General features: G+C 31.3%; 1 protein-coding gene across 2 annotated transcripts in view; it reads left to right on the forward strand.

The window, feature by feature from the left end:
• Positions 1-13032: 13032 nt before the first annotated feature.
• LOC143058563 (tyrosine-protein kinase JAK1-like) overlaps positions 13033-13659 on the forward strand; it is a 62479-nt gene continuing 61852 nt past the window's right edge. For both annotated transcript variants that reach the window (XM_076232053.1, XM_076232054.1), the window contains exon 1: positions 13033-13154. The gene's annotated coding sequence lies outside the window, so the exon portion shown is untranslated. The remainder of the gene's footprint in view (positions 13155-13659) is intronic.

Here is a 13659-nt window from a genome sequence, read left to right on the forward strand (position 1 = left end):
GAGGCATTTGCCTCATTTGCCTCCATTACGCTACGGCCCTGTCATCACATATCTTAATCTAATAGTTGCCAAACGGCCTACATTAAATGTTTTGACTCCGGATTCATTGACATTTTAACCGATAGTGTGCTTTTGAAATGTGATCTATAATGTGAATGAATGAAGACGTGTAGGATAGTTGGTCAACACAATCAATACAATTTTCAAAACCGTACCATAGTACAAATATATAGATGCTATAAGGTTAAACTATTAAAACAAAAAAACAAAAATTGAATTAAAACTTTATGATAAACTAAAGTTCCTGTTAGTAATTTTTTTCAAATTCTTTTGAATATATATAATATCAATAAAGACAATAACGATCAAAACCAAGGAGTAAACAAAGACTTACAAAGCCAAAGGACATTTACATCAACAGTTATAAATAATAATCAAGAAACAACACGAACTCCACTAGAAACCGGGAGTGAAATCAGGTGCTCCGGAAGGGTAAGCATTTCCTGCACCGTATACGGCACCCCTCGTGTTATTTCTTTGTTCAGTTTGGTAATTATGGAAGGTTATTATGACTGAGGAAGAACATCAGATATGATTTCTGACATACTTTTGTCATAATCAGCTCATGATGGCGACCGTAAAATTTCTTGAGTGATGACCTTAATTTGATTGATTCATGTCTTAAACACGAACGTCAAGTATTTACGGAGGGACAGTTTATTTATCGAATGAATCTATTTTTAAATTCTAACATTCCACTTTGTGAATATATTACTATACAAAATATAAGCAAAGACTTCTAAATCCATACTAAAACAGTATAAAATAATCAACATTATGGTTGTTATTAAATTTTGTTGTGATTGTAAATTATTTTTACGGTTATTGTGAGCTGCAAGGATTTAAAATCATGCTTTATGAATTGAAAACACACAACTATTTTTATTCACGACCGTTTTAAGTGCCAGTCTGCCTAAGAATCAGACAGTGGTGAAAACATGACCAAAAAAACCCAACCCAATTTGACATTGATTTTAGTTCATAATATGTAGGTATGCACAACAATAACATGCATTTCTGTTTTCTGCTCTGGTAATAGAAGATACAATTTGGTTGAAATGCACTAGAAATTAACGAATAAAGGGAGATAACTCTGTAATTTGCTATCATTCTAACCAATTTTCTAACCAAGTTATTTGATATTACCAGACACACACAAACGAAAGACTAATACTTTTTAACTCAGCATGATGGTTAGTATTAAATAGCATGATTAACTCGGTGGGTTTTTTCTTATCATGTTTTAATTTTTACCTAAATTGCCTGATTCTTACGAAGACTGGCACCTTAAAAATTTAAATATCTAATAGATTTATCTTACTATCGTTTTATGGATATATTACAATACAAAAAATATAATTATTACTCATAAAACTTAAATACTAAAAATGGTATGAAATAATTAACGTAGAAATATAATGATTATTGTTTATAAACATTTTTTTTTTAAAGGATGCAAGAATTTATTCAGATTAAATTTTTATGTTTCCTTTAAAAATGAATATTTAAAAATGAAAGCAGACGATCTTGTCATATAAAATACTTATTTCTTAATTGCAACTCTGAAAATATTCTGCTTTCAATCATTGTTAGTTTCTTCAGAAACATAGATACAGTACATATTTTATATATATATATTTATTTATTTGATTCCGATTGAATTAAATACTTTTGATAATATTATCTTTCTGTTTTCCTATCTAATATTAATATTTTAACCAGAATGTTCTCTCCCGTAAGTCTATGATGAAATACACAGTATCCCGTGGTTAAATCTTCAAAATTAATTAGTTTACATGTTATCGAAACAACAGAAAATACCACGTTATAATTGACCCAGATACACACAGTGTACAGTGGTCGTTTATAATAGCGTCGTCAAGGGCCATCAAGGGACAATATCAAAGACGTAGATAACAACCTGTTAAGACCTGTATAAATGACCGAAAACTTTCGAGACGTTCCGAGAATTTTATTCTGACTTCCGGCCGAGAGATATCGAGTGGCCCATAGACACATCCAAAACTCGCCAATATATAAGCATGAACCCCTCAGGGGGTTCATGCAAAAATGTCAAATTTTTAGTATACCTATGCTATATTTTTTTCTTAATGGAAATTTCAGCAACTGTTGTAATTGTTTAAATGAAAGCTTGTAGGATTTATGTCAGAGTAACACATTTCAAATAATTTTCCCCGATCTGATCGCCTTGATATCTACAAAAGAGACTTTTTAAGAACGTTAATAATAACTCTGACGAAAAATCGTAGCTTCTTTATTATCATATGTAACATTTTATCTACAAACTAAATTCAAGCAGCGTACTTGAAGTTCTTGTCCATCCTGTTACCGCTACTTAAATCGACCGTTAAATTGTTCTCCCTATGAATATCGAATTAGTCAGTGTTGATTTCAGAAGTGCAAAATAACTTTACCTGTAACTTCGTTTTAATCAAATCACAAAATGAAGGAGTTGAAAAGAAAACAAGTATCTATATATATATTTTAGAAATCCTTGTATGTTACATCAGGCTTCTGTGCAAATGTATTCTCTGTTACTAAAAGACTGACGTAAAGAAACAGTCGAACCATGTATAAGTGTTTACAAAGATATTTATCTTACTAGACAATTACATATTATAGCAATTATACTTTTAAAATTGAATTCAAATCTTTATTGCCATAAAACTACATATTTATAGTATGTGACACAACATAACAAAATGAAAATAAAAAAATAACAAGAAGATCATTAATATATTACACAATAAAAGTAAATATTTTAAGAGTCCCCTGTCCTCAGTTCAATAGACTGTTTTAAAAAGAGTCCTAGCTTATTTACCTGAATGTGTGAAATTGGGTTGAATATATATGTTATTTTATCTATGTCATTTAAATTTATAAAGTGGATATTCTCATTTATCAAAAAATCAAAATAAACTTTTCTATTATTATGGTTTCTATTACAGTATAAAAAGAAATGAATTTCATCTTCAATTTGTTTACAGATTTTGCATAATCTTTCTTCTCTTGGTATTTTAAGGTATTTTCCCTTTTCTATTGATAAATTATGGTCACTTAATCTAAATTTTGTTATCAGTTTTCTGAATTCAAGTTTTGAGCAAGTTAAATATTTTTCTTCTGTACTATTTATTTTTAAATGTTTATAAATAGTGAGTTTGCTGTTATCCTTTATATCGGATAGTTTATCATTTACTAGTTTTTCATAAAAATGCTTCAATTTTAATTTTATTTGTTCTCCTATATTTTTAGTTATCTTTTGTGAGGAATATGTTTTCAAAGTGTCCAAATCCATACCAGTTTCTTCTACTATATGTTTTACATATGAGAACCAAGAATAAATTCCTGCCGAGTCTAAGTTTTGAGACAAAATAAAGGATTCGTTTAAAAGAGGATTAATTTCATCAGAATATAATCAAATAAGATACAATATAGATTGAAATTTAATGTTAAGTTCCAGAGGAAGTTTCCCCAGATCAGCTCTTGCACCTAAATTTGATGAAGTTTTCCTTATACCAATAGATATAGGAAGATGTGGTGTGAGTGCCAATGAGACAACTCTCCATCCAAAGTCTATATTTACAAAACTGAAGGTTAAAATTCTATAGGTGTTTTATCAATGAAATAAAAGGGGTCCAATTGTTTTCCAGAGTTATTTGCTCTTTTTTTGGCCCTAAAATATGTTATATAGGAGTCTAAAACTGTAACTTCTGAATTATATAAAGCTATTGGTTTAACTAATGAATCAAAGAGATTACTTGCAACTTTAACTGGTATATTATTTAATGGACTAGTATATAACTTCATCGCAAAGAGAACTTTTTAGCTTTTTTTGTTAGATCTATGGTACTGTGCGAAAGATTTCAATTATTTTTAATCAACATTCCTTAACATTTATACTCATTTGTGTCTGATATTGGAATATCTTTGTATGTTGCAAATGAGTTAGCTGTATTGGAACACTTTTGCTTTAAAGTCATAGTTTTAGTTTTATTTACGTTTACACTGAATTGCCAATTATCACAAAAAGCACTTAAATTGTTTAAACTATTTTGTAATCCCTCTTTAGTTTCAGATATTAAAAGAAGATCATCTGCAAATAGAAGAGAGTTAATATTTGAAGAAACTAATGAAACTGGATCTGAATTTCTTTTATATAACTCTTTGATTAGCATGATTACATTATTAATAAAATGGTTAAATAATGTCGGACTCAATGAATCCCCTTGTTTTACCCCTCTTGAAATGTTAAAATATTTAGAAAATTGACTTTTATATTTAATTGAAGATTCTGTTCTATTATATTGCTCTTTTATAACATTGAAAAATGGTTTTCTAACACCTGTTTTCACTAATTTATACAAAAGACCTATTCTCCATACAGAATCAAATGCTTTACGGAGGTCAACAAAACAAATATATAACCTTTTTTCTTTTTATGAATGTATTTATTTATTAAAGATTTTAATACAAAAATGCTGTCAGAAGCCCTATGGTTTTCTCGAAAACCAAACTGGTTTTAACTGAGTTGCCCATCTATGATTTTATTCAATCTGTTATTTAAAATTGCATTAAAATTTTTTGGAAGACAATTAATTAAAGAAATACCTCTGTTATTATTAAATATAAAATAAGCCTGGCATACATAAGCCAGAATATTCCGAAACATTGGTACCGATAATAATGTTCATCGGTTTACTGATAATACAGGTTTAATAAAAGTTAAAATTCCGCATTTATTCTCGAGTCCCCCCTTTTATCTTTTCATTCTGAACTTTGACCGTGTATGTCACCTGACTTTAGCGTATTGTGACGTCACTTCCAAATTTTCTAACGTTTGAACGGGAAGCTTATTCAATCCCACCCACCTACTCCGACAATCACCTATTTTGTATTATTTTTTCTGCTGTTGTTTTTTTAATTAATGTTTTCAGGTATATGTCTAGTGAGTTTAGGAAGACCGGGAACGGATCCAGCTGGAGACAATTGATTTCGGACTAAATGGAGTATGGCAATTATTGTAGAGGATGAACTTTTCGACTCGTCTAGAATAACATAATATTACAGTGGTTGTGTCCAGTTATATCGTGAACTGCAATTGCAATTCCACGTTTTTCCGAATGCTTTTAAATTGAGGATGGAAAATTTTTATATAAATACTTGATACTGATTTCAATGGAACGCCATGACTGTCTTCTGAGTGTTGATTTTTTATATGTTCGGTGCTTTGTGTATTATGTTCAGTAGTATTTATATTATGTCCAGAGTTTTCATATTATGTTCAGTAGTTTTGACATAATGTTCAGAAGTTTTGACATTATGTTCGGTGCTTTGGTTGTTATGTTCAGTAGTTTCATTATTATACGCAGTGGTAGTTAATTTATGTTCGGTACTTCTGACGTTATATTCAGTACATTTTTTATTATGTTCAGTTCTTTCGACATTATGTTCAGTAGATTCAATATTATTTGCAGTACATTATGTATTATCTTCAGTGGTCCCGGTTTCTTCATATTCGATGGATTATTCATAATGTGCAGTAAAATCATCAGTATTATATTCTGTTCAATGAACTATATGTTCAGTGGTTGTATCATTATGATGATGCAGTTAAAGTCGGGAAATCAATAACGGAAATTGTCGAAGATTAAAAAAGAACGCAGATATTTTCGACGGACGTTTTCGTTATGGAAACCTTTACGGGATGGAATGAAAGTAGAAGAAATGGACGCAATAATTAAATACATTTGGTTTACTTTCACACGTTGACAATTTTCAAAAGGAAAAATATACTCCTGTCTTTTAAAATTTGTAAGATGTCCTGATTGACTGATTGTTTCTTTTATGAATGTACAGTGGCAAATATTTCACGCATATTTATGACGGAGATAAGGATTTTTAAAAAAGAAATAAGAAGTTGCATGCGTTGTCGTTGATACACCATGACAATAGAGAGACTTTTGAGAGGTTTGTTGTAGCATATTAATCTGAGGTACCGACTTTAAACAGACCACCAACAATCTCCTTGTAGATATTCTTATAGTATTCTGCAATCTACATCTCTAATAGGCGCTTTAATATCAGATATTTATTTGAAATAACCCAAGAAATATGAGGTTGTGGATGAAGTTTACAGAATAGAAAATAATGCCCGCCCCCAAATAAAAGGTGGACAAAAAAATAGAGAATAGAGAATAAAGGGTTGCTTAATTATTGATATGGAATGAAATGTTGAACTGGTCATTATCAGAATTTGTTCATTTATGTTACCATGCAGATTATGTACATTTGATATTTACCTCGAAAATAAACCAATGGGTCGATGCCACTGCTGGTTTTATTCCCGAGGGTATCACCAACCCAGTAGTCCCACTTCTGTGTTGACATGGTTTATCATTGATATAGCCATTTTTATAAGTTAACTTTTTACAAATTTTGAATTTTTGAAAAAAAAAAGATTTTCTACCTCAGAAAAGAATACCTTTGTTGTATTTGGCAAAGTTTTTAGGAATCTCAAGGCTCTTCAACTTCGTACTTTATTCGGCCTTTTTATTTATTTTTTATTCGAGCGTCACTGATGAGTCTTTTGTAGACGGAATGCTCGTCTGGCGTAATCATTTGTATATCCTGGTATATATATGATGAGCTTACTGCACGAGTTAACAAATCTTGACATACCATTTCGACCACTATTGTAGACAAAGTTAGCCTTACATTCTTCTCCTGCATTGTGTCAGAAATTATTACAACAATGATAAAACAGTTCGTGATAGAGTTCAGACCGCCAAAAATGACCACTAACAACAAAAAGCTCTGCAATAACAGAAAAAACAGAAAACAACTAGTCATAAATTTCATACATTCAAAGATTAACAGAAAAATGTATGCCGATATGCAAGGGTAATAGAATGAAATATTGTACAAAGTGCTACAAACAATGAACATTTGAGTATCAGTATGTTTGCCATTTTATAATCATTTATGAAGATTTTTAATCTTCCAAATTCAAACTATATACACAAAAACTAGTTAGGTCTAAGTGTAAATATGATTACAATAGACTGTCTATTAGACATGCAGGTAATGCATATCAAAATACAAAGTATTTCTGGATTAAGTCTCTATAGATCCACCAAAGATAGCCTACAGCCAAATGAAGAGGAATAGATTGACAGTATCCAAATACATGTTCAAGACTGGCTAATCGGTGTTAACATGAATTATCATTGATATGGTCATATTTATGAATCAACTTTCTCTATTCTGTTAACCTCATCCACAACCTCGTATATAACCTTGGTTATTTCAAATAGATATCTGATATTTGAGCACCTTGTAGCGGGGTAGGATGCAGAATACTATAAGAATATCTACAAGGAGATTGTTACTGGTCTGTTAAAAGTCGGTGCCTGAGATTAATATGCCACAACAAACCAACAAAAGGGTTACCCACTAGGAATACAAAAGCTATAGAATATGTTTTTTTATTATTTGTTTTTGCTGTTTGTCATGTTGCCGACAATTTCCGTTATTGATTTCCCGACTTTAACTGCATCATCATAATGATACAACCACTGAACATATAGTTCATTGAACAGAATATAATACTGATGATTTTACTGCACATTATGAATAATCCATCGAATATGAAGAAACCGGGACCACTGAAGATAATACATAATGTACTGCAAATAATATTGAATCTCCTGAACATAATGTCGAAAGAACTGAACATAATGAAAAATGCACTGAATATAACGTCAGAAGTACCGAACATAATTTAACTACCACTGCATATAATAATGAAACTACTGAACATAATAACCAAAGCACCGAACATAATGTCAAAACTACTGAACATTATGTCAAAACTACTGAACATAATATGAAACTACTGAACATAATATGAAAACTACTGAACATAATATAAATACTTCTGAACATAATGCATAAAGCACCGAACATATTAAAAATCAACATCAGAAGACAGGCATGGCGTTCCATAGACAGTGCTAGTTTTTACGCATCTTATAATCTGCTGTATGCCAAGAAATTGCCTCCGTTGAAATTCTGTAAACAACCCATAGAGCAAATTACATGGATGAATAATATTGACCATTTGGTGTATGGTCGTGTTCTAAGCGACACGTACATGAAGGTCATAAATTAATTTCTTGAATGAAATAAAAACTTCTGGTACCACAGGAAAGTTGTGTTTTTTTATAAACGGTTTTCTATTGTTTACCAGAACGGCCGGTTCATCACTGTTACCAGTTTTGAATTTTATCCTCCGAGTACCGAGGAAGCGCTATTCAAGTTATGGCCTAGCGTCAGTGTGGGATCGTGCTCCTCGTTCACTCTAATTTTCCTTAGAGGAACTTTTGTTTCTTCTGTTACCAGAAGATCACCTACTTGCCAATATTAAAAAATGCCGGCGATTTGTATCGTCTTGCCAGACCTCGTTTACTGATTTTTTCCCTGCGGTCGATTTTATTCAACTTAAGATTTCTTGAATTATTTAGTTTTAAGGAGTTGCGGAATGATCGCCTGGGGCAGCCCGATGTTCCGACACCCGTTAGTCAGACACCCCATTGGTACGATACCCCACTAGCCGACACCCCATTGGTCCGACAACCCATTAGTCCGACGCCCCATTGGTCCGACAACCCATTAGTCCGACGCCCCATTGGCTCGACACACCAATAGTCCGACAATACAATTAATCCCGACCAATAGTAGTAAGCTGATACACAGAAACTTACTAATTTGTGAACCTAGTGCTAGACCAGTTTTTACAGAACAATCAGGGACATATCGATTGTACTATTATGTACATTTTCTTTACGAGGAACAACATAAGATAACTTGCATACCGAAACTGTGAACACGCACTTTCCACGTCAATTAACTTGTTAATTAACCCGCTATCCGAACGAATTTCTAACCCCTCACCCCTCCATTGCGGGAGATGCAAACAACAATCTTCATCTTCAACTCATTTAATGGTAAATGAATTGATTCAGTATTGTTGATTAAATATGTACATTCATTGGTTAGTTTAGCCGAAACCGAAAACAGTGAGTTCTCTCTGCATTTATTTGATTGTTTATTGTTTGTCGTATTACATAGATCTATTGTATTTGAAATAAAAGTGAACACAAATTCAGAAATTTTGCGACTTAGATCAAGGGGTACTTACTCCTAGAGTATCTATATCAAAGGCAATAAAAAAATATACCTGTAAGTATACAAGAAAAAAGGACAAAACGAATGTTCAAGTAAAACAATCCCTATACATTTTTGTTTAGGTACCGGTGCCAGCTGAAACACGCCTCCGGGTGCGGAAGTTTCTTGCTGCATTGAAGACCCATAAGTGGCCTTCGGCTGTTGTCTGTTCTTTGGTCGAATTGTTGTCACTATGACACATTCACCATTTCCATGCTCATTTTGACTGTATTAAGAAAAATAAAAGTTGTATAAAACAAAAACTCGCACTCGATCACAACCTGAAATGTAACTAGGTGATCTAGAAGGATAAAAACACAATACAAAGAAAGTCTCATCAGAAGATCGGCATATTCTTAATTGTTACCGGTATTCGAAAGTGCAATAGTAGTTTCACGGAACCATAAAAAAAAAAAACACATACATGTATATTATCATAAAAAAGCATCTAGCTAGGCAAGGTATCAAAATATCAACAAAATACATTTGCATGTTCAAATATTGGAAGTAATGTTATGGCAGTTCTGTGTTAATTTTTATACGCCCGTCAAAATTTTGACTGGACGTATTTTAAAACTTATGGTATAAAAATGTCCGTCTGTTCGTCTGTCCGTCTGTCTGTCCATGTGTCTGTACGGCGTAAACATGTCGCACCGTAACCAAATTTCATGAAACTTAACATAGTTGTTTCTTATGATGGTCAAACGATCTGTATACTTTTTGATGAATATAAGATTAAAACTTTTTGAGTAACGGGACTTTGTAACTAAAACAGGGGTGTATTTTTTTCACATGATGCGCCGTATCTCAAAAGCCATTTATGATTATTGCTCAAAACTTAACACAATTCTTAGTTTTATTAATCTTAAGATCTATATATTTTTTGGTGATGTCAGATTCAAAATTTTATTTTTGAGTTATTGAATATTTTTTAAAAGAAAAAGGGGGAGGGGTGCTCACATGTCGCGCCGTATCTCAAAAATGATTTATGGTAATGGCTTAAAACTTTACACAATTCTTAGTTATACCAATCTTAAGATCTGTATACTTTTTGGTGATAATTCAAAATTATGTTTTTGAGTTATTAATTATTTTGTAAAAAAGAGGGGGGAGGGGATCTAACATGTCGCCGTATCTTAAAAACGGTTTATGATCATTGCTTAAAACTTTAAAGACTTCTCAGTTATACCAATCTAAAGATCTGTATATATTTTTTGATTCAAAATTTCTTTTTAGAGATATCGAGGTTGTTTTTTTTATAAAAAAAAATAAAATTGGTGGTGGGGGGGTTGGGGGGGGGGGGGGGTGGGGGTATCACATGTCGCGACGTATCTCAAAACAATTTATGAGTATTGCTTATAACTTTATACATTCTTAGTTATATTAATGTAAAGATCTGTATACTTTTTGGTGATGATTCAAAATTTTATTTTAGAGTAATATTTCAAGCGAGAAAATCAATCTCGTTGAATGAAATCTTCATTGCAAAGCATAGATATATATGAGATAATCAACGATAATGCTCAAGCGAGAAAATCAATCTCGTTGAGATAATAAAAGCGAGAAAATCAATCTCGTTGAGATGATCAACGATGAAAATCAATCTCGTTGAGATAATCAACGATAATCTATAATTATTGTACGCCCTTCTTAATTGTTACCGGTATTCGAAAGTGCAATAGTAGTTTCACGGAACCATAAAAAAAACACCTACATGTATATTATCATAAAAATGTCTATATATGAGTCTACAAAATAATTAATAACTCAAAAACATAATTTTGAATTATCACCAAAAAGTATACAGATCTTAAGATTGGTAAAACAAAAACTTAAACAACTATCAGAATTATGTATTACCGTCAACGAAACATGTATTGAGAATGTCCATTCTTTCAAATTACTTGGAATAGACATTGATGAAAATTTAAGCTGGGAAGATCATGTTGATCGTATATGTAAAATTATCTCATCTAAAGTATCACTTTTATATAAAATTAAAGTATATTTGCCAATACACACAAGGCAACTATTTTATAATGCATATATTCTACCATATATAGACTATTGTAGTTCAGTTTGGGGAAATTTATTACAAAAAGATTCAGATAGAATCATAAAACTTCAAAAAAGAGTAGCAAGAATTATACTGGAATGCAATATTTCTATTCCATCTAATTTCATGTTTTCTTCTTTAAAATGGTTATCTTTTACCAAAAGAATAAAATACCAACAATCAATTCTAATGTATAAAATTGTAAATGGGCTAACACCTGATTACTTAGCAATACTAAATATTGATGATGTGCAACGCCACAACTTACGATCTGTCTCTAATAATGATCTTTTTGTTCCAAGACCAAATACAAATTTTTATAAAAAATCTTTTCATTATTCTGCAACCAAAGTATGGAATAATTTACCACTCGAAATAAAAAAATGTCCTAATGTGGAATTATTCAAGAAACATAGTTATAATCATTTTCTTGAAAATTATATGCAAGTCAACTAATTTGTTTTCCTCTAACAAAACTATATCAAATATTGTCATTTATTACCCTTTGTATATTTCAATGATTGAATTGTGTATATACTAGTAATATATATTGTAAATTAATGTATGAATGTATGAATGTTAACTGTATGCATGTATTTTGTTTGAGGGCCTCAATGAAAATTAGACTATTTCTAATTGAGTTACCCTCTTTAAATAAAGAATTTATTATTATTATTATTATTATTATTATTATTATTATTATTATTATTATCATCTCCCAATGATAATCTGGTTATCGCTATTTTACCTATGACGACGTTGTCAATTTCGTCAGCAACGCCACGTACCTCCTTAGTTTCTAGCGATAATTGTTCACCTGAAGCGAGTAGCTTATTATCACAAAAAAAGATCAAAGGAAAAATGCACAAAATAGCGATAAAAAGCATAATGCAAGCACTGCATGTACACTATAAGGCTGTTCTATTTTCTATACGCTGCAGTACAACTATAAATGTGATATGCATAAAACTTGGCCGGGCCCTTCATTAAAAAGTCATCGAGGGTGCATAAGGATATCGGACCACAGACACTATTTACTAGTATTGCAATTAAATTATTGTGTATGCGTATCAGTTGTATACCTATTTCGTATTTGCCACAAACTTATTGTTTCAAGTTCATATGGCAATAAATATTTGAATTTGAATTTGAAGCCTATTTGTTTGTTTATAATTATTATAATCTAAATTTAGTTTCCAAGGGTTGTAATATATCACGACGGCCAGTTTCAGCGTAAAAAGGGAAAATTTTCAGAAGGTATGCTTGTCGTATATCAATTGAAAGTACGTAAAGAGTACATTTCAAAAACACTTTTACAGGAAAGACCTTTCAATTGTTTTTATACAGATACTAGTTTTAGGGTGGGGTTTTCTTTTCTTTTTTTCTAGTATGATATTATAATTTTAGTTGTTTTTATTGTAATTATAAAAAAATATTATTATTACCTTTTTTTGCGAGAGGTTTTGAAATTTCGTCGTAAGCGGTACAAGTAACATAACAATTTGATTATAATTAGACGGGTTGTGCATATCAGGTTCGGAGTCACCCACTTATTATAGGCAATCTTAATATTAGTCTGGGACCCTAACTCACTACACGAAGGTTGCAAAAACTTGATACGACCATATCCCAGTCTTTACCGTTCGGAATGCCTTGAGCTTTTTCTCTATTTTAGATCATGCACTTCCAGGAATTCTACTTTCAGAAAACAAGCGATGAAAATTTATCATGAAAACAACTGACAGAATGTGAATCTCAGTCTTTAAGATTGTTTACTTTGTAAAGGAATGATGTGAGTAGCTTAATCTAAATCTGATACTGACTGTCATTAGCTAATTTTTATATTTATTTAATAAATTCAACTGTCAGCAGTGATCAACAAAAACTGTTCATTTGTCAACAAGTGAATTACGATGTTTCTTTAAAGGTGTGGTTTAACCAGCATCAATAGTACATATACTTTGGTTTTAATACATTGGTGCATGAAGAAAATTTGACATAACTATCTTTTGAAAATATTAAGGCCTAAAGAAAAAACGAAACCTGACATGCAAACTAAGGATTTTCTTATCCCAGGCATAGACATGATAGACTACCTTAGCGGTATTTGGTACAACTTTTGGGAATTTCGGATCCTCAATGCTCTTCAACTTTGTACTTATTTGGCTTTATAAATATTTGGATATGAGCGTCACTGATACATTTGTAAGTCTTATAATGTAGACGAAACACGCGTCTGGCGTACTAAATTATAATCCTGGTACCTTTGATAACTAATTATGCAGTGTTTTCCCTAA

Source organism: Mytilus galloprovincialis, chromosome 14, assembly GCF_965363235.1.
Source record: "Mytilus galloprovincialis chromosome 14, xbMytGall1.hap1.1, whole genome shotgun sequence".
NCBI lineage: Eukaryota > Metazoa > Mollusca > Bivalvia > Mytilida > Mytilidae > Mytilus > Mytilus galloprovincialis.